The sequence below is a fragment of the Lissotriton vulgaris genome, chromosome 12, assembly GCF_964263255.1.
Source record: "Lissotriton vulgaris chromosome 12, aLisVul1.2, whole genome shotgun sequence".
Taxonomy (NCBI): domain Eukaryota; kingdom Metazoa; phylum Chordata; class Amphibia; order Caudata; family Salamandridae; genus Lissotriton; species Lissotriton vulgaris.
In genome coordinates, this window is record NC_141700.1 from 518248087 (window position 1) to 518272652 (window position 24566).

Below are 24566 nucleotides of genomic sequence, written 5' to 3' on the forward strand. Positions count from 1 at the left end.
AGCTGCGCGCGCATTCAGGCCACAGGTTTCAGCTGACTCTGCAAGAATTCTCTAAGCATCCACCCACTTGTGACACTTTTCTGTGACGTTTCTAGTACACGCCTCTGTGCACACCCTTGTTCACGCCTTTTTGCTACGCACATGTGTTCTTATCATATACATTTCACTTGTCACGCCTACTGTATTCGATGCCATTGTGTCATTTTACTATATATGTCATGTACTGTTAATAAATCGTTGACATCTTTCCTGCCATCATTGCATACCCGAACCCTTGTATTGATGGAATAGATTTCCATGGCTCGAGTCATTTATGATTAAAGCCCTTATGACTCAGACACCACGGACTCTGCCTCTCATTTGATTGAGCTATTTCTTTTTACCTGTCTGAAATTATATGGCAAACTTGTATACGGTAAAATATTTACCACACTGGGTTGGGCCAGTATAAATATCTGGCCCCAGCCACCCAGGAGCCGGAAAGGGGGCTCCCACGGGGTCCCAAAGAATGGACCCCGGGTAATAGTGCCGAATGCGGCACTATGGGGCTGCTCTCTTATGAGAGCCCACTGCTTGGGCTGCGTTCATCTGCATAGCGCTGATATCTGCAACCGTTCCCTGCACACCTGGTAAATAGCTACTTAGCACATAAGAAATTAAATAAATCGGACAACACATGATTTGTCTTCTTAAGTACTTGTGAAGTGATAACCTGCTGTGTGCCTTTGTTTCCTTTCAATACTTTAGCGCCCAAGTCTTTAGTTAGGCTCCAGATGGCTCCTATCCGGTATTGAATTTAAACAAAAGGAGGGCTGCAGGCCCTTTAAATCAGGCCTGTGTTTCAGGCCTATCTGGAAGTGTAAATAAGAAAGCCCCCCTGCTGCCTTTACTTTGCTGCTCTGAACAGAATGCAGACAATGTGTGGGCGCTGCTGAAATGTGTCCTGGTGTTGGAAAATGACACCAGAACAAACTGAGCATGTTTCGTTGGTTCGACCAGACTCAGAAACAGCTGCCGGCCCGGGATCCGGGATCCGTCATGATCCCCCTGCCTTCCAGCACTGGGAGCAAAGTGCCTTGTGAGTGAAGGGTTAGGAGTGTACCTTTGAAAGTATAGGGTTAGTATTGTGTCAGAGTACATGGTTTCAGCGTGTACTGTTTGGGGTATGCCTAAGTGAATGGTTGTGTGCAGGGTAAGCGGTGTGCCTTTGAGAGTGCAGAGTGAGAGGTGTGGCCTGTGAGTAGAGACCGAATGGTGAGCCAGTGAGAGCACAGAGGTAGCACATGAAACCCAGACCTACTGACATCGCCAATGACTGTTTTAACAAGTAAAACTGGAGCAGCAGCTGGTCTGGGCGCCTTAAGTGTGAACGAGGTAAGCGCCGCGATATTGAGGCTGCTCCTGAAAGAATTTTTATGCTGCTAACTAGCGCGAGCACAGCGCTTTTTAAAACGCGGAAATAATTAATTAATTGTTCACTTTTTAAAATTAATCGAAGGGTCCTGTTTCCTGGTGGGGTTTGAGTTAGGACATACCCACACTCTAATCGGAGATTGCACCGCTGTTGAGCGGGTCTTTAGCTGCTTTCTTGCTCTCTTGGGGTGGGAAGACATCTTGGGGGAGGAAGCGCCGTTTTGGGACGCCATTGTGGTTTGCAGCCTAGTTGCTGCCTGGCCACCTGCACGCTCGAGGCTACTTAAGCTGAGAAGCACAGGGCTTCTTCTTGCTAGGTAAGCGCCGCGATATTGAGGCTGCTCCTGAAAGAATTTTTATGCTGCTAACTAGCGCGAGCACAGCGCTTTTTAAAACGCGGAAATAATTAATTAATTGTTCACTTTTTAAAATTAATCGAAGGGTCCTGTTTCCTGGTGGGGTTTGAGTTAGGACATACCCACACTCTAATCGGAGATTGCACCGCTGTTGAGCGGGTCTTTAGCTGCTTTCTTGCTCTCTTGGGGTGGGAAGACATCTTGGGGGAGGAAGCGCCGCTTTGGGACGCCATTGTGGTTTGCAGCCTAGTTGCTGCCTGGCCACCTGCACGCTCGAGGCTACTTAAGCTGAGAAGCACAGGGCTTCTTCTTGCTAGGTAAGCGCCGCGATATTGAGGCTGCTCCTGAAAGAATTTTTATGCTGCTAACTAGCGCGAGCACAGCGCTTTTTAAAACGCGGAAATAATTAATTAATTGTTCACTTTTTAAAATTAATCGAAGGGTCCTGTTTCCTGGTGGGGTTTGAGTTAGGACATACCCACACTCTAATCGGAGATTGCACCGCTGTTGAGCGGGTCTTTAGCTGCTTTCTTGCTCTCTTGGGGTGGGAAGACATCTTGGGGGAGGAAGCGCCGTTTTGGGACGCCATTGTGGTTTGCAGCCTAGTTGCTGCCTGGCCACCTGCACGCTCGAGGCTACTTAAGCTGAGAAGCACAGGGCTTCTTCTTGCTAGGTAAGCGCCGCGATATTGAGGCTGCTCCTGAAAGAATTTTTATGCTGCTAACTAGCGCGAGCACAGCGCTTTTTAAAACGCGGAAATAATTAATTAATTGTTCACTTTTTAAAATTAATCGAAGGGTCCTGTTTCCTGGTGGGGTTTGAGTTAGGACATACCCACACTCTAATCGGAGATTGCACCGCTGTTGAGCGGGTCTTTAGCTGCTTTCTTGCTCTCTTGGGGTGGGAAGACATCTTGGGGGAGGAAGCGCCGCTTTGGGACGCCATTGTGGTTTGCAGCCTAGTTGCTGCCTGGCCACCTGCACGCTCGAGGCTACTTAACCCTGCCCTCATGCAGGCGCGCAGCGTATGCGCGCAGCGTGGGCGCGCCGGAGGCTCGCCAGAGGCAAGCCCATCTGTGCCCATCAGGGCCCAGACGGGACCCGGGGCCACGACCCCTGGTTCTCGCTTGGTTTACTCCAGAGGTGAGTTGGAGTCTCTGAACTCCTGTAATCTTGATATCAGCCCAGAATGTGTTGCCATTCTTGAGCGCGAGAGACTCCTGTCTGCCCCTACTCCCCAGTCGGATCGGAAGGTGATAAGTCAAGCCCGAGGCTTATGCTTTGGCCTACTTAACACTCGCTCCCTGCAACGACACAATCTAGAGGTGTTCACCCTTCTAGAAGGAGGAGAACTAGATCTCCTGGGACTCACCGAGACATGGTTAGAGGACTCCTCTATGCCGGATCTCGTTGCCTCCCTACCACCCGACTTCTCGGCACTTTTCCACAATAGATCTGGAGACAAGAGGGGGGGAGGTGTTGCCCTCCTGTACAACTCACGCCTATTGGTCGAAAGGGTCCTGATGGAAAATTTAGCAGGTGCGGAAGTGATGGGTGTTAAGCTGCAATCAGGAACGGACTGTTTGCTGATCGTGCTAGTCTATCGCCCTCCGTGGACTACGCCTGACTTCCCTGACTTGTTCATAAGATTGGTACAGGACATTCGCTCAAGATATGACAAGGTAATGATAATGGGGGATTTTAACTATCATTGGGAGAAGGTCCCAAAAGATGGTCAGGCGTTACAGATTGATGAGGCGCTCACCTCATTAGACCTGGTTCAACAAGTAAGAGGACCAACACATGCCAAGGGACACACTCTAGACTTGGTGTGGACGACAGTTCCTGTTCAGGACATGGTTGCGGCTCAGCCATGCGTGTGGTCTGACCACTACTTGGTGAGAGGCAAGGTTTTGGCGAATAGACAGAAAACAACAACTAAAGGAGGATGGAAGGCAGTTAGGAAGTGGAATAAGATCGATGGGGAAAAAATGGTAAATATACTTCGCACCAACCCCCTTGCTAACGATCGCCCCCTCAACCCAGAGGCCCTGTGTGGGGCACTCATGGACAAACTTCAGATTGCCACAGACACAGTTGCACCAATCTGTAGGGTGAACCGTTCGGATAGGAAACGAGGGGCCCCGTGGTATAATGAGTCACTCAGAGCTCAGAAACGGGGGCTACGTAAACGGGAAAGATACTGGCGGAAAAACTATAGTCCTGACTCTCGCAGTAACTACCTACGGGCTCTCGCTGATTATAAGCAAGCGATTATAGCCAGGAAGTCCGAGTTCTACGAAGAGAGGATTTCTTCAGCCACGAACCCTCAGAAAGAAGTCTTCCGAGTCCTTACGGAGCTCAGGAAGAACAAGGAACAGTCCCCGGACTTTAGTCAGGAGGATTGTCAGAAGTTCCAGGACTTTTTCACCAACAAAGTCATTGACTTGGTCACTGAAATTGCGGCAACCTCGCAAATTGACTGTCCACCGGTGGATGTCCCAGCCATACTGCCAATTACAATCCCGCTTTCTAATCTACCCTTGATCACTAAGGATAGTTTAGTCTCCCTCACGGGACGGGTAAAGTCCGGTTCTAGGTCGGACCCATGCCCACCTGAAGTGTTTAAACTTGCACTCCCGGGCATTGAGGATGACGTGCTGAGTCTCCTGAACCTTTCTTTACAAACTGGCCAAGTGCCATCGGCCTTCAAGGAAGCTCGTCTGATTCCCTTGTTAAAAAAACCAGGGGCAGACGCAAAATGTCTGAAGAACTTCAGACCAATTTCCCAGCTACCATTCCTGGCGAAGGTTCTGGAGCAGCATGTCCTTATCACCCTCTCTGAACATCTGGAAAGTAACATGCTGCTAGAACCGAACCAAGCAGGGTTCCGCACGAACCACAGCACGGAGCTGGTGATGTTGTCAATCGTGGATGAACTTAGGAACAGACCAGACAAGAAAATCCCGGGGGCCCTGGTGCTGTTGGACCTCTCCGCGGCATTTGATACTGTGTGTCATGAACAACTACTGTCGCGGATGAGGGATATCGGCATTCAGGGCATAGCACTGGCATGGTTCACATCCTTTCTTCAAGGGAGGACGCAGAAAGTGCAATTGGGTGACATGCTTTCTACCGCAACCTCGATCACTTGCGGGGTCCCACAGGGGTCGGCTCTGTCCCCCCTATTATTCAATATATACCTGCAGCCTTTGATTCGGATGCTTAATCAAATGGACTGTCAGGTATATAACTACGCAGACGACACCCAGAATATTATCCAGCTGGAGGATAGCCAGAATGCCTTTACCAGACTGCAAAACATTCTGAGAAGCACAGCTAACTGGATGTCCGGCAACTCCCTAAAAATCAACCCGGACAAAACCGAGGTGTTGCCGATTACCATCGCTGGCAACCCTTGGTGTGATCGTTTCTGGCCTGGGGAGTTGGGCACGCCGCCAGAACCGGCGGAGGTGGTTAAGAGTCTGGGCATCCAGGTGGACAGTAAGCTGTCCATGAAAAAGCAAGTTTCAGCTGTGGTGGGCTGTTGCGTCGGCCTCCTTCGCCAACTTAGGAAAGTTTCCCCGTTGCTTTCTTTTTCCACCTTAAGGAGCGCGGTTTCTGCAATGATTTTGGCCAGGCTGGATTATGGCAATTCATTGTATATAGGACTCCCACAGGGCCTCTTAAATAGAATGCAGACGGTTATGAATGATGCTGCTAGGCTCATCTTCAAGAAACCAAGGAGTACCCAGGCATCCCCCCTCCTGCGGGAACTCCATTGGTTGCCAGTGAGGCAGAGATTAATGTTCAAGGGGCTCTGCATTGTACACAAGGCGCTTCATGGCAGAGCACCCACCTATCTGAAATCTCGTCTGTCCCTTTACAAACCAGGGAGGGCGCTTAGATCTGCTGACTCTATTTATCTGGTTCAGCCACGCTGTAGACTGACTACTGTGGGTGGACGCGCTTTTTCACATACTTTGCCAGCTGTGTGGAATAAATTACCGATGAAACTCCGCAATGAAAAGAAACTAATGCCTTTCCGCAAACAACTAAAAACTGTGCTTTTTCAGCAAGCGTGGGGTGGCCTTTAAATGTAATTCTGATGCATCTTTTATTGTCTAGCTGATCCTAACAAAGCGCTTAGAGACCCCTGGGTTATAGGGCGCTATATAAGTCACAATAAATAAATAAATAAATAAAAACGAGGCTGTTGTTCTAAACAAGAACTCAACTGTGACTAAAGTTTACTGCGCAGTTACAGCTGCGTGTAACGAAAGCAGTTATTGCTAATGTTGGAGCTGAGTTAAGGTGAGTTGTAGGTGCTGCATTTCGTGGCCAACTCACACCTACATTTGCTACTGAGAAGCCTGTGCTGCACCAAAAGGACTGTCAACTGAAGGAGTCAACCAGTCAGAGAAAAAAAAACATTGTAATAGGATCATGTTACAATATTCGAGAAAAGAGACTTTGTAAAACAACTCCAACACTTTCTCCCTTTTCTCTAACTTTGAGCGTGTAAACTTTATCTAATTATAATTTTTAAAAATTGCTTTGCATTGGCCGGGAATCGAACCCGGGCCTCCCGCGTGGCAGGCGAGAATTCTACCACTGAACCACCAATGCTTCAGGTCAGAGTAGGGTCCCTGAACAAGTATTTGTCCGACTGCCGAGCAGGATCAGTTCTCCTCAGCTGATATCTTGCAGGGACGCGCGAACAGCTGGACCAGTCATGTGGTGACGTGTGAAGGAAATTCTGCACTGCTACTGAATTTGCTGTGACAAGTGAGGGCAGCACTGCGCTGCTACCAGCGGTGCTGTACCATGCCCATTCCAAAGACTCTGGGTCGACACTGTTACACCCTGCTCGGTATATTAACACCACACGTGAGGTGAACACTGCACTGCTGATCACGGAACTCTAAATGCAATTTGGATCAAAAGTTCATACTACTGAAGCAAGCCTGTACTTCACCTGTGGACCGGCAACTCACAATACTGATCTATGCGCTACATGTATGTGAAACTGACGCTGCAATCGAGAGCCGCTTTATCTCTCTCCCAATTAGTGGGAATTAAGCTAGCACTGCACCTGCCCTACACCACCCACCCGTTCAGAGAGGTGTCTGAGCCCTACACTGCAGCTGCTCGTGCTACGTATGCCTTTTGGTCTCACGTGGAAACTTGAACTTCAGATGTAAATGCTTGGAGTCAGATGGAAGCAGGCACCACCGACGCCTGGCCTGCGCCATCTGTCCTGTGTGGTAGGGTCCTAAATCTAACTCAGCTGCTGCAGCGAGAGGAAATTACACTGCACCACAGGCACGCACGTTCGCTGCATATGAAGGAAGCTTTCACGGGCGCTGCTGTCGTGCAGCTGTGAGGCATGTGCTTGTCGCTGCGCCCTCGTTAGTCATTCACTCAACAGCCAGAGCTCCAGCTGAGGGACTCTATCACGCGAGAGTGGGACAGTCACGGAGTGCTCAAGGTGACGCCAGTGGGAACGAGCCGTACACAGTCACACATATACACACCTTCGTTTAGTCCCAACATCCTGTGAGCGTGATTTAAGTCTTCTTAAACTACTTTGCAGCACTCCACACCGGTCTCTTTTTTTTCCGGAGATCAGGTGTTATTTTAAGAATTACTATAGAAAAAAAACTACAGCCTGCATTGGCCGGGAATCGAACCCGGGCCTCCCGCGTGGCAGGCGAGAATTCTACCACTGAACCACCAATGCTGCAGCTGAAAGTACACCCCCTCCAGCTGTTTTTGAGCGCCAGCACAGCTGGAAGAGCTCTCAGCTGATGGCCTGCATCAAATAACTAATAACAAGCCCGAGCGTCCACATGCACCAGCTTGAATAGAAAGAACGAACACGCCCCCACCCTGGTGACACAGATTGTTTTCTATGGGTACTGGCCGCCTCCAGAGCACCTGCACTGCCGGACAAGTGCTTCCATGTGAAGGATCTGCACTGCTAGTACACACACTGTGCTGGGCCTTTAATGCACTGCAACTACACGTGTTGTGTCGATTAGCTACACAGGTAAAGTGCACAGCTGCTCCCCAAGTTCTACTTGTCATTTTTTGACAAAAGCTTGTTATTTTACCAGCTGTGCTACACCGTAGTGATTACTAATATTGTTGATGGCTTCGTAAGTATCACTGTCAACATGACGCGTGCGCTGCTCCTGCTGCGGCCTTCTTTTCTGAGTTGGCGAGGCTTGCACCATAGCAGCCCCACACTATGTTCAGCAGCGCGATGGAAGCTTGGTCACTAGCGGCCCCTGTGGCACGCATTCGCTGGTGCGCTGCCGCCCCCGCCAAAGCTCCTGTCGTGTCGTGAAAGAGAGTGCGAGAGACACGGAGACTCCGGTTAGCTCTACAGCAAACACTTTCCGCCCACTTGCAGGTTGAGAATGAAGCTACCTCTTCCTACCAATGCTGCAGCTGGGAGCACGCACGCCTCTAACTGGTTTTATGCAGGCGTAGAGCTGGAAGAGTCTGCCGCCGATGGCCTACCCGAGTCAGCAAGCACCTCCCCCAAGCTTCATCATACATCAGCCTAAATAAAAGCAACCATTGGCAAAGCCAAAACGACTCACTATTGTGACCTATTGGCTTTGCCAATGGTTTTTAGTGACATGGCACTGCATTCATGATGCAGTGCCGCAGGGCTAAAGTATAAAAACAAAATCCTCTGAAACGGCAACCTACGTCATTTTGTAGGTACGTGCACCACATGGGAGTGTGACTACAAAATGGCACAGGTGCTTTCTTTTTAGTTACCAATCCAAATTGGAATGGCAACTAAAAAGTAAATAAAACACACAAAGGCATTTTTTTTTAAAGTGAGCCGGGAGCTTGTGGGTGAGTGAGGGGTGTCCACAGCAGCAACGGGAAGGCCAGATGGAAGCAACGGGGTCCGAATCAACACAAAGGAATGCGAAAAGCAACATGGAGGAGGCTGGGCGGACATATGCAAAGTCAACACACAGGTAAGGATGGTTGGAAGAGACACGAAAGCAACACAGAAAGAGGGAGGGAGGGACGGGTTTAACAAAAAAAGGGAGCGCTGAAGGAATAAGCAAGCAACACCGGGCACGGCAGGGCAGAGGTAACGAGGAGGAGCACACGGGCGAGCTCTGCAGGGAGAGGAATGGCCGAGCTCAACAGAGGGAGGAATGGGCGAGCTCTACAGAGAGGAATGAGCAAACTAAACAGAGGGAGGAATGGGCAAGCTTTACAGAGAGGAATGGGCAAGCTCTACAGAGAGGAATGGGCGAGCTCAACAGAGGGAGGAATGAGCAAGCTCTAGAGAGGAATGGGCGAGCTCAACGGAGGGAGGAATGGGCAAGCTCTACAGAGAGGAATGGGCAAGCTCTACAGAGAGGAATGGGCGAGCTCAACAGAGGGAGGAATGGGCAAGCTCTACAGAGAGGAATGGGCGAGCTCAACAGAGGGAGGAATGGGCAAGCTCCTCAGAGAGGAATGAGCAAGCAAAACAGAGAGGAATGAGCAAGCAAAACAGAGAGGAATGAGCAAGCTAAACAGAGGGAGGAATGAGCAAGCTAAACAGAGGGAGGAATGGGCAAGCTCGACAGAGAGGAATGAGCAAGCTAAACAGAGGGAGGAATGGGCGAGCTCAACAGAGGGAGGAATGGGCAAGCTCCTCAGAGAGGAATGAGCAAGCTCAACAGAGGGAGGAATGAGCAAGCTAAACAGAGGGAGGAATGAGCAAGCTAAACAGAGGGAGGAATGGGCGAGCTCAACAGAAGGAGGAATGGGCGAGCTCAACAGAGGGAGGAATGGGCAAGCTCCTCAGAGAGGAATGAGCAAGCTCAACAGAGGGAGGAATGAGCAAGCTAAACAGAGGGAGGAATGAGCAAGCTAAACAGAGGGAGGAATGGGCGAGCTCAACAGAAGGAGGAATGGGCGAGCTCAACAGAGGGAGGAATGGGCAAGTTCTACAGAGGAATGGGCAAGCTCTACAGAGAGGAATGAGCAAGCTAAACAGAGGGAGGAATGAGCAAGCTAAACAGAGGGAGGAATGAGCAAACTAAACAGAGGGAGGAATGGGCAAGCTTTACAGAGAGGAATGGGCAAGCTCTACAGAGAGGAATGGGCGAGCTCAACAGAGGGAGGAATGAGCAAGCTCTACAGAGAGGAATGGGCGAGCTCAACAGAGGGAGGAATGGGCAAGCTCTACAGAGAGGAATGGGCAAGCTCTACAGAGAGGAATGGGCGAGCTCAACAGAGGGAGGAATGGGCAAGCTCTACAGAGAGGAATGGGCGAGCTTAACAGAGGGAGGAATGGGCAAGCTCCTCAGAGAGGAATGAGCAAGCAAAACAGAGAGGAATGAGCAAGCTAAACAGAGGGAGGAATGAGCAAGCTAAACAGAGGGAGGAATGGGCGAGCTCAACAGAGGGAGGAATGGGCAAGCTCGACAGAGAGGAATGGGCAAGCTCGACAGAGAGGAATGGGCAAGCTCGACAGAGAGGAATGGGCGAGCTCAACAGAGGGAGGAATGGGCAAGTTCTACAGAGAGGAATGGGCAAGCTCTACAGAGAGGAATGGGCAAGCTCTACAGAGAGGAATGAGCAAGCTAAGCAGAGGGAGGAATGAGCAAGCTAAACAGAGGGAGGAATGAGCAAGCTAAACAGAGGGAGGAATGGGCGAGCTCAACAGAGGGAGGAATGGGCAAGCTTCTCAGAGGAATGAGCAAGCAAAACAGAGAGGAATGAGCAAGCTAAACAGCGGGAGGAATGAGCAAGCTAAACAGAGGGAGGAATGGGCGAGCTCAACAGAGGGAGGAATGGGCAAGCTTCTCAGAGAGGAATGAGCAAGCAAAACAGAGAGGAATGAGCAAGCTAAACAGAGGGAGGAATGAGCAAGCTAAACAGAGGGAGGAATGGGCAAGCTCGACGGAGAGGAATGAGCAAGCTAAACAGATGGAGGAATGAGCAAGCTAAACAGAGGGAGGAATGGGCGAGCTCAACAGAGGGAGGAATGGGCAAGCTCCTCAGAGAGGAATGAGCAAGCAAAACAGAGAGGAATGAGCAAGCTCAACAGAGGGAGGAATGAGCAAGCTAAACAGAGGGAGGAATGGGCGAGCTCAACAGAGGGAGGAATGGGCAAGCTCCTCAGAGAGGAATGAGCAAGCAAAACAGAGAGGAATGAGCAAGCTAAACAGAGGGAGGAATGAGCAAGCTAAACAGAGGGAGGAATGGGCGAGCTCAAAAGAGGGAGGAATGGGCAAGCTTCTCAGAGAGGAATGAGCAAGCAAAACAGAGAGGAATGAGCAAGCTAAACAGCGGGAGGAATGAGCAAGCTAAACAGGGAGGAATGGGCGAGCTCAACAGAGGGAGGAATGGGCAAGCTTCTCAGAGAGGAATGAGCAAGCTAAACAGATGGAGGAATGAGCGAGCTCAACAGAGGGAGGAATGGGCAAGCTAACCAGAGGGAGGAATGAGCAAGCTAAACAGAGGGGGAATGAGCAAGCTAAACAGAGGGAGGAATGGGCGAGCTCAACAGAAGGAGGAATGGGCAAGCTCAACAGAGAGGAATGAGCAAGCTCTACATAGAGGAATGAGCAAGCTAAACAGAGGGAGGAATGGGCGAGCTCAACAGAGGGAGGAATGGGCAAGCTCTACGGAGAGGAATGAGCAAGCTCAACAGAGGGAGGAATGAGCAAGCTAAACAGAGGGAGGAATGAGCAAGCTAAACAGAGGGAGGAATGGGCGAGCTCAACAGAAGGAGGAATGGGCAAGCTCAACAGAGGGAGAAATGGGCAAGCTCAATAGAGGGAGAAATGGGCAAGCTCAACAGAGGGAGGAATGAGCAAGCTAAACAGAGGGAGGAATGAGCAAGCTCTACAGAGAGGAATGAGCAAGCTAAAAGCTAAATGCGAAAAGCAACATGGAGGAGGCTGGGCGGACATATGCAAAGTCAACACACAGGTAAGGATGGTTGGAAGAGACACGAAAACAACACAGAAAGAGGGAGGGAGGGACGGGTTTAACAAAAAAAGGGAGCGCTGAAGGAATAAGCAAGCAACACCTGGCACGGCAGGGCAGAGGTAACGAGGAGGAGCACACGGGCGAGCTCTACAGGGAGAGGAATGGCCGAGCTCAACAGAGGGAGGAATGGGCGAGCTCTACAGAGAGGAATGAGCAAACTAAACAGAGGGAGGAATGGGCAAGCTTTACAGAGAGGAATGGGCAAGCTCTACAGAGAGGAATGGGCGAGCTCAACAGAGGGAGGAATGAGCAAGCTCTACAGAGAGGAATGGGCGAGCTCAACAGAGGGAGGAATGGGCAAGCTCTACAGAGGGAGGAATGGGCAAGCTCTACAGAGGGGAATGGGCAAGCTCTACAGAGAGGAATGGGCGAGCTCAACAGAGGGAGGAATGAGCAAGCTCTACAGAGAGGAATGGGCGAGCTCAACAGAGGGAGGAATGGGCAAGCTCTACAGAGAGGAATGGGCAAGCTCTACAGAGAGGAATGGGCGAGCTCAACAGAGGGAGGAATGGGCAAGCTCTACAGAGAGGAATGGGCGAGCTCAACAGAGGGAGGAATGGGCAAGCTCCTCAGAGAGGAATGAGCAAGCAAAACAGAGAGGAATGAGCAAGCTTAACAGAGGGAGGAATGAGCAAGCTAAACAGAGGGAGGAATGGGCGAGCTCAACAGAGGGAGGAATGAGCAAGCTAAACAGATGGAGGAATGAGCAAGCTAAACAGATGGAGGAATGGGCGAGCTCAACAGAGGGAGGAATGGGCGAGCTCAACAGAGGGAGGAATGGGCAAGCTCCTCAGAGAGGAATGAGCAAGCAAAACAGAGAGGAATGAGTAAGCTCAACAGAGGGAGGAATGAGCAAGCTAAACAGAGGGAGGAATGGGCAAGCTAAACAGAGGGAGGAATGGGCGAGCTCAACAGAAGGAGGAATGGGCGAGCTCAACAGAGGGAGGAATGGGCAAGTTCTACAGAGGAATGGGCAAGCTCTACAGAGAGGAATGAGCAAGCTAAACAGAGGGAGGAATGAGCAAGCTAAACAGAGGGAGGAATGAGCAAACTAAACAGAGGGAGGAATGGGCAAGCTTTACAGAGAGGAATGGGCAAGCTCTACAGAGAGGAATGGGCAAGCTCAACAGAGGGAGGAATGAGCAAGCTCTACAGAGAGGAATGGGCGAGCTCAACAGTGGGAGGAATGGGTAAGCTCTACAGAGAGGAATGGGCAAGCTCTACAGAGAGGAATGGGCGAGCTCAACAGAGGGAGGAATGGGCAAGCTCTACAGAGAGGAATGGGCAAGCTCTACAGAGGGGAATGGGCGAGCTTAACAGAGGGAGGATTGGGCAAGCTCCTCAGAGAGGAATGAGCAAGCAAAACAGAGAGGAATGAGCAAGCTAAACAGAGGGAGGAATGAGCAAGCTAAACAGAGGGAGGAATGGGCAAGCTCAACAGAGGGAGGAATGAGCAAGCTCTACAGAGAGGAATGGGCGAGCTCAACAGTGGGAGGAATGGGTAAGCTCTACAGAGAGGAATGGGCAAGCTCGACAGAGAGGAATGGGCAAGCTCGACAGAGAGGAATGGGCAAGCTCGACAGAGAGGAATGGGCGAGCTCAACAGAGGGAGGAATGGGCAAGTTCTACAGAGAGGAATGGGCAAGTTCTACAGAGAGGAATGGGCAAGCTCTACAGAGAGGAATGAGCAAGCTAAGCAGAGGGAGGAATGAGCAAGCTAAACAGAGGGAGGAATGGGCGAGCTCAACAGAGGGAGGAATGGGCAAGCTTCTCAGAGAGGAATGAGCAAGCAAAACAGAGAGGAATGAGCAAGCTAAACAGCGGGAGGAATGAGCAAGCTAAACAGAGGGAGGAATGGGCGAGCTCAACAGAGGGAGGAATGGGCAAGCTTCTCAGAGAGGAATGAGCAAGCAAAACAGAGAGGAATGAGCAAGCTAAACAGAGGAATGAGCAAGCTAAACAGAGGGAGGAATGAGCAAGCTAAACAGAGGGAGGAATGGGCAAGCTCGACGGAGGGAGGAATGGGCAAGCTCCTCAGAGAGGAATGAGCAAGCTCAACAGAGGGAGGAATGAGCAAGCTAAACAGAGGGAGGAATGGGCGAGCTCAACAGAAGGAGGAATGGGCGAGCTCAACAGAGGGAGGAATGGGCAAGTTCTACAGAGAGGAATGGGCAAGCTCTACAGAGAGGAATGAGCAAGCTAAACAGAGGGAGGAATGAGCAAGCTAAACAGAGGGAGGAATGAGCAAGCTAAACAGAGGGAGGAATGGGCGAGCTCAAAAGAGGGAGGAATGGGCAAGCTTCTCAGAGAGGAATGAGCAAGCAAAACAGAGAGGAATGAGCAAGCTAAACAGAGGGAGGAATGAGCAAGCTAAACAGAGGGAGGAATGGGCGAGCTCAAAAGAGGGAGGAATGGGCAAGCTTCTCAGAGAGGAATGAGCAAGCAAAACAGAGAGGAATGAGCAAGCTAAACAGAGAGGAATGAGCAAGCTAAACAGAGGGAGGAATGAGCAAGCTAAACAGATGGAGGAATGAGCGAGCTCAACAGAGGGAGGAATGGGCAAGCTAACCAGAGGGAGGAATGAGCAAGCTAAACAGAGGGAGGAATGAGCAAGCTAAACAGAGGGAGGAATGGGCGAGCTCAACAGAAGGAGGAATGGGCAAGCTCAACAGAGAGGAATGGGCAAGCTCTACATAGAGGAACGAGCAAGCTAAACATAGAGAGGAATGGGCGAGCTCAACAGAGGGAGGAATGGGCAAGCTCTAGGGAGAGGAATGAGCAAGCTCAACAGAGGGAGGAATGAGCAAGCTAAACAGAGGGAGGAATGAGCAAGCTAAACAGAGGGAGGAATGGGCGAGCTCAACAGAAGGAGGAATGGGCAAGCTCAACAGAGGGAGAAATGGGCAAGCTCAACAGAGGGAGAAATGGGCAAGCTCAACAGAGGGAGGAATGAGCAAGCTAAACAGAGGGAGGAATGAACAAGCTCTACAGAGAGGAATGAGCAAGCTAAACAGAGGGAGGAATGGGCAAGCCAAACAGAGGGAGGAATGGGCAAGCTCTACAGAGAGGAATGAGCAAGCTAAACAGAGGGAGGAATGAGCAAGCTAAACAGAGGGAGGAATGGGCAAGGCCAACAGAGAGGGGAATGGGCAAGCTCGACAGAGGGAGGAATGAGCAAGCTAAACAGAGGGAGGAATGGGCGAGGCCAACAGAGAGGGGAATGGGCAAGCTCGACAGAGGGAGGAATGGGCGAGCCCGACAGAGAGGAATGGGCGAGCCCAACAGAGAGGAATGGGCGAACCCGACAGAGAGGAATGGGCGAGCCCAACAGAGGGAGGAATGGGCGAGCCCGACAGAGGGAGGAATGAGCGAGCCCAACAGAGGGAGGAATGGGCGTGCTCAATAGAGGGCGGAATGGGCGAGCTCAACAGAGAGGAACGGGCAAGCTCAACAGAGAGGGGAATGGGCAAGCTCAACAGAGAGGGGAATGGGCGAGCTCAACAGAGAGGGGAATGGGCGAGCCCAACAGAGGGAAGAATGGGCGAGCCCAACAGAAAGGAATGGGCGAGCTCAACAGAGGGAGGAATGGGCGAGCACAAAAGAGGGATGAATGGGCAAGCCTAACAGAGGGAGGAATGGGCAAGCCCAACAGAGGGAGGAATGGGCAAGCCCCCCAACAGAGGGAGGAATGGGCGAGCCCAACAGAGGGAGGAATGGGCGAGCCCAACAGAGGGAGGAATGGGCAAGCCCAACAGAGGGAGGAATGGGCAAGCCCAACAGAGGGAGGAATGGGCAAGCCCAACAGAGGGAGGAATGGGCGAGCCCAACAGAGAGGAATGGGCGAGCCCAACAGAGAGGAATGGGCGAGCCCAACAGAGGGAGGAAGGGGCAAGCCCAACAGAGAGGAATGGGCGACAAAGAGCAATGCAGAGAGAGAAGTGCAGAGGTAGACGTCTCGGAAACGTGTACAATGTCATGGATTGCTCAACGCAAGAAAATTGTGGTGCTTGAAAAGCAAGCAATGGAGGCAGAGACGCCAGCGAAAAAAGTGATGGAAAAGAGGCAATGCCCCATAAACGGGAGGCAAAAACAAGAATGAAAAGATGGGGCACGAATTATAAACAAACAAATTAAAGTAACAAGGAAAGCCAACCAATGGTAAGCAATAAACAGGCTCCAAAACCCTTTAGGTTCTTGGTAAGTCACAGTATACCTTGCAACAGACAGGCCATGCATTATTTAGTAGGCTCGACCTAAAAAGGAAAACACTGCCTTATGGTGGTACAGGCTTAGGGACTCTGTCCAGCGAGAGCCGAACAGTCACATCCAGAATGCCCAATTTGCAAAATGGCCCCGGCTGAAAGCAACAGAAGAGTTCTGTACACATTCACACACACTTAAAGCACCCTTTATCACCAGCATTCAAAGCACATTCCGGGATGTGGCTGATGACGTCTGAAAACTACTTTGCAACACTTTACTTCACGTTTTCTCCTTTTTCAGAGTACTAGGAAATTATGTTATTTTAGAGCAAATAAAAGAAATACTGCCTGCATTGCCCGGGAATTAAACCCCGGCCTCATGCATAGCACATTAGTATTTTATATCTGAACCACTAATGCAGCAGCTGGGAGCACACACCCCCCAGCAGTTTTGTGCATCTGCACAGCTGCAAGAGCCCTCAGGTGATATCCTGCCAGAAGCAGGAGACACTCCGCTTGAGCACCAATATATAGCAGCTTCAATCGAACCAAGGAAAATGCTGCATCCGGGTGGCACAACTGTCTTTACCAGGTAGTTGGGGTGTTTAGAGGAACGTGCACAGATAAACCCGTCATGTTTTAGTATTTAAAGGAAAATGTGCACCTTTTTTAGGGCTCGCCTATCCCATTCCACAAGGAATGGATAGGGGAGAATTTTAGTGAGCAAAAACGTTCTCAAACCATCGGGCGGATTTCCGAAAGTTCACGTGAACACAAGCACGCGCTTTTCCCTCGGAGAGCTTCACTTCAAAGGGCTCCTCCGCCCACTGCTTCACACTTCACGGCCACCAGGCCGTGTCTCCCATTTCTCCTCCCCTCGCCCACTGCTTCACACTTCACGGGCGCCAGGCCGTGTCTCGCATTTCTCCTCCCCCCTCCCCACAGCAATGCTAAGAGCTTGTTTTAACCCTGCATTTTGCTGATTTACTACTGCTGCCTATAGTGTTAGCATTTATAAATGAGTTGTTGATAGTCACTGTAAAATTGAGTGTACAAGAATATATATTTTTTTTAATCCATCTCACGGCCGGACAGTCTATTCAACCTGTGCTGGTTCGTAAGGCCTGCACCGTCCCTTGAACCGATCCCCTTCAAGGCCACTCCATGACTCGAAGAGATGGGTTTAAAACACCTCTGCAGACCGCGTCCCTCCACTCTTGTCAAAATGTAAACATATTTTTACCGCTGCGGGGGCCTTTGTTACGCCACCTTCTCCTCCGGATAGCACGGCAATGTGCTCTCAGAAAGCAGCAGAAGCCTTAGCAAGTCTTCGACGTCTTCTCAGGGAGCTGAGAGTTTTACATCACGCAGTCTTTGACCGTCTGAGGTTGGCATTATGACCCCTCTCCCCCAAGGTTCCTTTTCAGTAGATTCAGAGTGCAGAGTGCAGAGTGCAGAGTGCAGATACAGAGTGCAGATACAGAGTGCAGATTCAGAGTGCAGATTCAGAGTGCAGATTCAGAGTGCAGATTCAGAGTGCAGATTCAGAGTGCAGTCAGCACCACCACAGCATCACTCAGCCCCACCACAGCATCACTCAGCACCACCACAGCACCACTCAGCGCAACCCCAGCATCACTCAGCGCCATCACAACATCACTCCGCGCCATCACAATATCACTCCGCGCCATCACAACATAACTCCGCGCCATCACAGTATCAATCTGTGCAACCATTCAACAACAACTGGTTCAATTATGATCTCTCAATGTTTCAAGCTTTATTACAAATGTCACAAAAAGATGTTATTTCACTTCTGTTCTTGGATTTTCATCACAATAAAATACACTGAACATAATCTTCACAAACGTTATCTACAAAAGTTTAAGCTATTGCCATTATAAATTACAATCACTTTTATTTAAGTATTAATGATTTAAAAAAAAATAAAAGCCGTTATTTGTAATATCAATACATCTAAATCACGTAAATACAAAACATGTTGCATTACAAATGCTATAGGTGTCACATTTGCGAAAGTTATAACTATTGGCATTGAAAATGACAAAGATATTAATTTAGCTATTTTCAAAACCAACACATAAATAAAAAAAATTGTCATTTACAAGACCAATAGCTCAAACTTTCATAATGCGAGACCTATTGCATTGCAAATGCTTGTTTTAAAACTTGTGCCGTATCCACCATCTGCATTGTTAAAGTAAAACCTGCAACGCTTGTTCTTTTGTTTGACTGCAATGCTTGACCACAGCCTGCACTGCTGCAGTCTGTGCTTCAATGTACAGTCACAGTTAACTGATGCCTATGCTGCAATTCCACTATAGCACTGACTCTTGTAATGGTACTGTTAAACTCTGCTCTACTCTGCTCTGTACTGCATCTGTGAGGTATTTGGTAAGTACTGGGGAAGATTTTTGTGCATCATTAACAATATGCAAAATTGGATTTCACACTTGGTTTCACAAGTACAACCTGATATAGTACTGTTGCTTTTAAAATGATTTTCCTATGTTGTGCATAGGCATAACTACGTCTTTTTGACCTTTGTTAACTAGGCCTCAATATAGGCCTATCTACCAAATTGTTCATATTTTTTTTCCCCGGAGTTTTATACAGCACGATCTTGACCCAAAATGTATTGGGTATCAGACGCTTTACATGAGCACCAGTTGCGTTACATATTGACTCTTGTCGCTCTTGTCCTGCACCTGCAAAACTCACTGTTTATTATTTATTCAGCACACGCTCAAGCAGTGTCCTGGCAGTTTATTTCCATTTTCATAGTTCATGCTGTTTTCAAATAACTTTCCCCAGTTCGGTCTCAAACTGTAACTGCATTTCAAGGTCTTTTCGTTAGCTCATTGTACCCTATACGGCTATACCCTATTCATTCTTCAGTTTTTTTGCCTTAAACAAGTAGCTTTTTTTCCAATTTCAATAAGTATTTACCTTCCTTGCACAACTAAATGTACAATCAACTGGAATTGTTATCTCTTGTTGGTCTCTCACAAAATCAATAAAATTGGTTATAAAAAAAAAGTATTTACATTATTTAGTACTAAAAGGTTGCTGTTGTTCATGTATCTACTTTGTTCCACCACCTCCGAATGGTAATTGCATAAAGTGGACAGCATAATTATTCGTGTAGTGGGACAGTGCTTAGGTGTTAAGGCAATATGATGTTTAACCCTTTGTGTGCTCATGACGGAACCGTTCCGTCACGAGCCTGTTACAACTAAGTTTTTACAACTACCTACCATTACAATGCGACCATTACAACGCATACCATTACAACGCATTGCGCTGGGGGGCGCTCTAGGATAGGGAATAAGTTTAATTTACTATCCAACACCTTCCCTAGTGTCCACGGGGACTGGAGTTGGAATAGTAAATTATACTTACCACTATCCAGCACCTCTAAGCGCTATGCGTTGTAATGGTATGCGTTGTAATGGTCGCGTTGTAATGGTAGGTAGTTGTAATGGTATGCGTTATAACGTCATACATCCCCTTAGCGCTGAGGCGGAATAGCCGCCGCAGCTAAAGGGTTAATATTTCTGTGTTCTGATTTGCCAATGAAATAATAGGATTTCCTTGCACCTCAGTGATTCTGCCGTTTTGGTAATTTTATATGTGAAACTAATATGCAAGACCCCTCGATTGGGGGGGGGGGGGGGGGGGGGGGGGTAGACAACAGGACCTTCCGATGTTACTAAGGATGCTGCATGATTGTTTTGCTGACCACTTGAGATATTTTTGCTTCTGCACTTCTCTATAAGGCCCTATTTGCCTTCATGGCATTAACTCTGATATGCCTGGGCCTTTCTCAAGGCTATAAGGATAAAGAAGATGATAGATAGTATCCTTAATTTCAGATTCTATGTGCCGAAGAGCCCATCACCATGAGTAGAGTGAGGGGCAGTCATTCTCAATTTGCAAAAAGGTGAAATATGGCTCTCAGTATCCGACTCTAGATCAGAGGTAAATGCATGGAGTGCTTTGAAACCACAACCCTAGGGAAGAAAGCAGTGGAGGGTCTTAAAAACAAGCAAAATAAAGGTAAAGAGACTAGTGCATTGAGTGCTTTGAAATCACATCCCCTAGGAAAAGGAAGTGTGCAGGTATTAAAAGGCAACTAGCTAAGGAGATTACCAGTAAAAGGGGGTAGGAGCACACTTTTCTTCACGTCTCAGCGTCATTACCTCTGGGCATCTTGGTAGATGAAGTGCCTCATTTTCAGTTCAGTACAAAATTCGTAGTAATATTAGGCTAATGCCTTAATTTGATATTGCGTATCCCTAGACATGTGTTTCTGGATTCCTTAGTCAACAGTAGGGAAAAAGTCGTAGGTTGCTGGACATGCTGCCACTTAATTTTCACAGGCATAATTCCACTCAGGGCATGCAGGCGCTCCCAAGCTCGGCAGCTCAGGCGGCTCAAGGGAGACAATTTAAACAGTAAAAGATGGTAGGAGTACACCGTCTTCACGTCTCAGCGTCTTTACCTCTGGGCATCTCGGGAGTGCCTGCGTGCCGGAGTGGAATTATGCCTGAGAAAATTGAGCGGCAGCATGTCCAGCAAACAACTACTATTTTCCCTACTGATGACGGAGGAATCCAGAAGCACGTGTCTAGGGATACGCTTTAAAAATTTGGCATTAGCTAAGACATTTTTGAACTTTGTACTGAGCGCAAAACATCATACTACATCGACCAAGATGCAAAGAGGTAATGACGCTGAGACGTGTCAGCAGTGTGCTCCTATCCCCCTTCACTATATAAAATGGCTCCCTTAAGCCGCTTGAGCTGACTAGCTCGGGAGTGCCTGCGTGCCCGGAGTGGAATTAGGCCTGAGAAAATTAAGCGGCAGCATGTCCTGCAACCTACTACTATTTTCCTTACTGATGACGGGGGAATCCAGAAAGACGTGTCTAGGGATACACTTAAAAAATTTGGCATTAGCTAAGACATTTTCAAACTTTGTACTGAGTGCAAAACATCTTACTACATCGACCAAGATGCAAAGAGGTAATGACGTTGAGACGTGTCAGCAGTGTGCTCCTATCCCCCTTCACTAAGGAGATTACCAAACTTTTGAGCTCTAGGGGTTATGACACCAAAAAACTATTGTCAATCCAAAAACATTCCAGACATTAAACAGACATTCAAGTAGTTTACCTTAGAACGTGTCCCCTTACACTATATTGAAAGTACAAATAGACCACTCAAAACACGGATGATACAGGAAGATTATCATAACATCCATAAAGAAGACACGAAACAATAATTCGTTGAACATTTCCTACTATCTCATCGGCATCAAAGAAACTTTTCCTTCTGTGGCTTACTTACAGTAAAACTGAATCAGCGTGGGGGAGATGTCGAACATAAGGTATGCCAGGAACAAAGTGCCTTAATTATTCGGTTTGAGGCAGTAGAGCATGGTCTAAACAGGGATGCAGAATGCCACTACTGGCTTCAATAGAATTTGACATGCTCCAGTATGGAGTACACTGATTTTCATAGTGACTGCCAATCTATTTGATTTCTGTGATGTTCTAAAGCCTTGAGAACGTCCCAGGCATATCAGCCCGAGGGGGGTACAACAGATGTAGGAGCCTGTATTAATAAAATACCAATTCATAAATAGGGTTTAACCATACCCATCGTGTCAAATACTACCTAATCTAAATTCCCTCATATGTTGCCTAACTGCATTGTTATGCAAAGCATGCACATTGAGATAGCATCACTATACTAGGCAATATCAATACAGGATATAGAGAGATAGAACAAACTCCACTATAACTAGGGTACAAAACTACTGCTAATCAACTTGAGATAAACAAATAGCTAAACAAATAGGAACACAATATTAATAATAAACATATTCCTCATATTAACCAAGAGTATGTAGGAAAGAGTTTTTCTAGCACCTCTACATCATTTAAATGAACTGTGTAAGTATTTCAGAATATATCAGAATTAGGAACACAAATGAAGCACAATTTGGTTATTTCTAAAGTGTGTTGGAAACAAATACTTTAATATGATGAAAACAAATCATTACACTGAGGTGATGCAATTTCTACACATTTTCGGCTGTGCACTGTATAGTTTGATTAGTAAAAGCATATGTCTGTGCGAATGTACTGGTCATTTCAATTGAAAATGTGTTGTCTGTAATGGCCTGGTTATGATGGGTTAAAAACTCATCTAGTTGCGCACTGTGCACATGGTGTTGTCCTACACTTCTTTAAACAATTGAATATCAGTTATTTATTTTCATAATCTGATTGATTCACATTATCATCACAAAATTCATTTTCTATACATATATTCACTTTCAATCACAATTTATACAATTTATTGTTTAGTGATACCAATATTTCCACAATATAACCATTGATCACTTTTCACATTTTTTCACTCCTTGCCCAATGCATTTCGGTACCAACTGGTACCTTCATCAGGGGCTGATCTGAAAACATATAAAGGTAAACCGTGTAAGTGTTGTGTATTCAACTTGCCCATGGGTATGTTCACTTATAAATGTTTGCAATGTCCTACCTGTTCGTGGTTTTTTTATTTATGAGTGAGCTGTAAAATAAAACCATGATATTTCATGTTACATTTGAGACATGAAGTTTTAAGTGTTTTAAGTCTATGCCGTATTGTCTACATCATTGGACTTACCTAGTGGTGTCTATAAACTGTGGCTTGATTATCTGTGAGAAAAATACATGAGAGCCCTGTGGTTAATACTACTAGTGCCTATTTATCAATAGACACCATAACATGAGGACGATATTGAAAACGGTTCGGTCCTACCTGATCTTCTATGGTTGTAGTAACCTGTCGGTACATAATAGGATACTTTAAGCATGGCTTAAGGTTACATATGTGACTGTTTGTCAGCTGTGTAGTTATTTTGACATACCTGCGAAGGTATATGCTTCGACCTACAAGAAAAGAAACGCATAACGTAAATAATGTTATGTCGTTCAAGTATGCCTCGATTACTTAATTGGGATTGCGCAAGTTTTTGTTAAATACCTGTATTGTTGTTCGTCGGCACTCATAAAAACACTGCACGAGAAGTTTGCCGTGAATGTTCTCCGCTAAGTCGGCGCCATACCCCTATCTGCCGTATAAACGCTAGACGCGATTCAATCGACCTTAACGACGGACTTCATTTTCAGGGAGTACCTCTCGGGGTTGCTCTCTGGTAACGCCATTTTGTAATGTATATCAGTACTTACATGGTCTAAAGCCAACACTCCAATAATGTCGAGTGTTTTGAAATATGTTATGCTCGAAACCAGTGAAAATATTTCATGGTTGCCCGACGCTGTGTTATTGCAGTATATTCTGTTCGAGAAAAATATTAAGGCGATATGTTTAACTATTGTGGCCCCAATATGATTGCCTTGTGTTTCGTTAGGATGACCACTCAACCTTATTTAGAACAATTTGTTTAACCCTTCACAGCAAACTTCTCGTGCAGCGTTTTTATGAGTGCCGACGAACAACAATACAGGTATTTAACAAAAACTGGCGCAATCCCGATTAAGTAATCGAGGCATACTTGAACGACATAACATTATTTACGTTATGCGTTGCTTTTCTTGTAGGTCGAAGCATATACCTTTGCAGGTATGTCAAAATAACTACACAGCTGACAAACAGTCACATATGTAACCTTAAGCCATGCTTAAAGTATCCTATTATGTACCGACAGGTTACTATAACCATAGAAGATCAGGTAGGACCGAACCGTTTTCAATATCGTCCTCATGTTATGGTGTCTATTGATAAATAGGCACTAGTTGTATTAACCACAGGGCTCTCATGTATTTTTCTCACAGATAATCAAGCCACAGTTTATAAACACCACTAGGTAAGCCCAATGATGTAGACAATACGGCATAGACTTAAAACACTTAAAACTTCATGTCTCAAATGTAACATGAGCTACCATGGTTTTATTTTACAGCTCACTCATAAATAAAAAACCACGAACAGGTAGGACATTGCAAACATTTATAAGTGAACATACCCATGGGCAAATTGAATACACAACACTTACACGGTTTACCTTTTTATGTTTTCAGATCAACCCCTGATGAAGGTACCAGTTGGTACCGAAATGCATTGGGCAAGGAGTGAAAAAATGTGAAAAGTGATCAATGGTTATATTTTGGAAATATTGGTATCACTAAACAATGAATTGTATAAATTGTGATTGAAAGTGGATATATGTATAGAAAATGAATTTTGTGATGATAATGTGAATCAATCAGATTATGAAAATAAATAACTGATATTCAATTGTTTAAAGAAGTGTATGAGTACAAATATCTAAGGTGTAGGACAACACCATGTGCACAGTGCGCAACTAGATGAGTTTTTAGCCCATCATAACCAGTTTACTACAATTAGGCGTGACAAACCTAAACAGTTGCTGCACCGATTGACAAGACTGTTAATCAGATTAAACAGGTGTGCTCCACACACCCCCATTATCGTTGTCTGTAACGGCAGCATGCT

At 47.3% G+C, this 24566-nt stretch overlaps 1 protein-coding gene and 2 non-coding genes across 4 annotated transcripts in view; all 3 read right to left on the reverse strand.

The window, feature by feature from the left end:
• Positions 1 to 24566, reverse strand: part of VAC14 (VAC14 component of PIKFYVE complex) — a 1981056-nt gene that overhangs the window by 1654202 nt on the left and 302288 nt on the right. The window lies entirely within an intron of this gene.
• On the reverse strand, positions 6327 to 6397 carry TRNAG-GCC (transfer RNA glycine (anticodon GCC)). Its single transcript has one exon. It is a non-coding gene; the product is annotated as a tRNA-Gly (tRNA).
• Positions 7441 to 7511, reverse strand: TRNAG-GCC (transfer RNA glycine (anticodon GCC)). The gene has a single exon. It is a non-coding gene; the product is annotated as a tRNA-Gly (tRNA).